Source organism: Babylonia areolata, chromosome 14, assembly GCF_041734735.1.
Source record: "Babylonia areolata isolate BAREFJ2019XMU chromosome 14, ASM4173473v1, whole genome shotgun sequence".
Lineage (NCBI taxonomy): Eukaryota > Metazoa > Mollusca > Gastropoda > Neogastropoda > Buccinidae > Babylonia > Babylonia areolata.
In genome coordinates, this window is record NC_134889.1 from 12,880,339 (window position 1) to 12,883,936 (window position 3,598).

Here is a 3,598-nt window from a genome sequence, read left to right on the forward strand (position 1 = left end):
ACACACAAGGGGGAAGGATGGGGTGTTGGGGGGTGGGGTGGGGGGTGGGGGTGGGGGTAGCAGGGTGGTGTAAGGATGTGTGTATGTAATTCCCTTTTTTAGGGTTTAAAAAAAAAAAAATTAAGGCTGATTTCTGCTCCAAACTCTACTCTAAGCAGAAGAAAGGAGATGAAGCGTGCAAAATGAAAGAATCATGAAATGAAGACGACTTTCTGGCACTCCATACAGGGTTGTAGCAGCAGTGAAGTCGCTGTTATTGATGCAGAAAAGCAGTAACTGACACCCTGTCACCTGCGACAGAATCTGGCACACAGGCAAATGGCCACGACACTGGACCCAATCACATATCGTCATCATCAGCATCATCATCATCTCCAAGTGGAACTGTTTGCTCCGAAGACTGACGAGAAATGTGCTGTGAGATTCAGCACATGTTGTCTCTGGAGACAATATATTCCAGTCGACAAGTAAAATGTGTACCCGTCTACTGTCTTGACCTGCATGTCGCCTGTGTGACTGATAACGCTTTTGTCAGGTTCTCTCACCCTGGCTAATCTGTACAGTTGGGTCCGACTCGGGGAAAGATCTCCCTTCTCATTCTTCTCGACTTTTCGGTGGCCTTTGACACAATATACCACTCTATCTTACTTTTCTGTCTTGAGGATTCTTTGGTATTTGTGGCATCGCTCCCAGCTAGTTCGAATCGCATTTCAATGACCGATTCCAGTATGTTGAGAGTCACGAGTCTGAATCCTTTAAGTCGAACACAGAGTTCCACAAGGATCTGTTCAAGGCCTTATTCTCTTTGCTGAAATTATTAACCACCACCATGTCAGTCATCATTCTAACACATCATTCGACTTTTAAAATATCAACCCCCTGAAAATTTGTCCTCTCTCTTGCTAGAAATATCTTACTGTTTCCTGGACGTTTAGAACTGGATGGTTCTCAATAAATGACAATTACATTCTGAAAAACTGAAGCAATGCTCGTAGGAACCAAGCAAACACTGTTAACTGTCGATATTGACTCAGTCAAACTTAACAATACATCCAGCTCTCTTTCCAGCTCAGTCACGAACCTTGGTGTTGTCCTTGACAACACACTGCCCATCAGTGCAAAATGTACCGGTCAGGTCTGTCAGTCCTGCTGCTGTCAGTTACGGCGCATCAGTTTTGTTCGGAAACATAGTGGCCTTATGCGTGGAACCTTACTGAGCGCGTAGTTGAAGACTTAAAGAAGGTTGGCTGCTAAATCTCAAGGTAAGCAATGCATGCAACCTTACTTCCTGTTAAGGTGGCTACTAAGGTTGGTTACAAAATTTCTACAACAAGATGGCGAACGTGTACATGTGGATGCGGCAAAACAATCGATTCGGAAAGAACGGGTATTTAGAGATCATAATCACCCACTGGAATTGTATAGTGATTCGCAAGTGTACAGCAGTTTCAGGTACCCACAAACACATCCTCGTCGCTTATCTAACTTGTGTTTGTCTCTCTTGTCTCGTGTCTCTTCACCCATTCACTCCCTTCACTGAGCATATACAAACCTCTGCTGCCCAACTCCTCAGCAAGAAAAGATCTACGCACTTCACTCTTCTCTAGCTATCTTAGTCTCCACTGGCTCCCTCTCTGACATAGAATAACATACAAAGGTCAACAGTCTCTGTCACGAATGTAGAAACAAATCTGTCCTTTTCTATCTATGTGATTGCATTCACCTCCACACCCCGTCTCGCTCTCTGCGGTCAGCTTCAGATCCATCCCTGTTTCCGCGTTCCACAATCAGCCGCCACTCTCTGCCTCTGGACCTTGCACTTGGAACGAGCTTCCTCTTTTGCTTAAAAGATCTCTGCTCCCAGCTCTTCCAAGCGTGGTCTTAAAACCTACCTCTTTCAAAATAAGCTCCTGTCCCCCTCCCCCTTCCCTCCAACTTCTTTCCTTCGTGTTTCTCCAGCTTTGTCTCCACATGTGTGAGGAAGTTCTGTCTTCCGCTGTGCGGTTCACGGTGAGGAATGTGTGTGAATGACTGATGTGACAGAACTTCGGTTTGTGTAGCGCAAGATTCCGCGACAAACATATGCATAATTATTATCGTGATTGTTATTATTATCACTAGTAGTAGTAGTAGTAGAAGAGGTAGTGGCAGTATTCAGTGGACGAAATGTCTGTAATGCATAGCCCAGTAGCAGGTTTATGACGTCAGGATGAGACAAATTTTCCGACGGCCTTTGTTGGTTGTTTTTTTCCAGCCGAACAAAGGGTATAGGAAACCATAATCACATGCTAGGGGCTCTTTCAGCTATAATGGTATGGACATCTCCAAAATATTTGCGAGGATTTTCTTCAGTTCAAATCTTCTCTTTCTTTCTGGCTCCCCCTTTTCTGTCTTTCCCCCTTTTCTGTCTTTCCCTGTTTTCTGTCTTTCCCTGTTTTCTGACTTTCTGCTCCAGTCCTCCGTTTTATTCTCAGAAAATCTTTTCTTTTTTTTTTATTGTCCTGGACTTGACAGTTGGGTACCTTAATCATGTTGTAGTGTTTAGCCCTTGGAAGAGTTTTCTATTTCATGCAAGTGTTTCTGTATTATGTGCAAGTATTTACCTTTTTTCCAACCATTGGCAAAAAACTGATGGAACAGTCCTTTTGATGTCTCGTGCCTGATCCTGCCTGACTGAACTGTTTCATTTACTTACCACTTTGTCACCTGTCGTATGGACTGACGTATCACCTGTAACACAATGGAGAGTTCACCATAACCACATCCAGTGGCATCAAAGATGATCTGCATTATTTATTAATTTTTGGCAAGATCATGCGTTCTTCTTGTGTCGAGAATGGTTTCCACCTTTGTTGCTGACTGGGCGTACAGCATAAGTAACTGGACGATAAATTTTAATCTGTATTTTAATTGTAGGCGCGCGCACGTACACACACACACACACACACACACACACACACACACACACATTGATAACACGTTTTGATGGGTAAGATATTATTTATTCATGATATAAACGAAATGATTACGCACAATCATGACATCCTTTGCTCTTTATCACATCCGTTTGAAAATAATTTCAAGACAGTGTGTTTCGTTGTAATATCCTCTCTTTTATATATGTATATACAATTTTTAAAAACTACATATCTGCTTCCAGATTATTTCTGTAAATTGAAAAGAAAAGTTTTTGCTGTTTTGTTTGGTTGGTTTTTATGTTGTTGTTGGTAAAACCCATCCACATTGGCCATTTTATGTCTTGCTGTAACATCTGCCACACGTAATAGTAGCTGGCCATTGTAAAATCTGCCAGCAGCACGATTTGCTTATTGTAAAGCCAACACTTGGCCACACACACACACACACACACACTCTCTCTCTCTCTCTCTTCACTCAGATAAAAAGGCAAACACATAGCCACACAAACACGAAGTAGAATGTTGTTGCACTGACATCTGCAGTGGCATACAAGTGACGGGCCATTGCAGAGATTTGCTAGCAGCACATTTTGTTCACTTCAGTATTCACCACACCTTTTAACACTGTTGAACTTTTTCGGTTTCCAAGCTTTGATCCACTTTGTGGAAAATGAAAACAA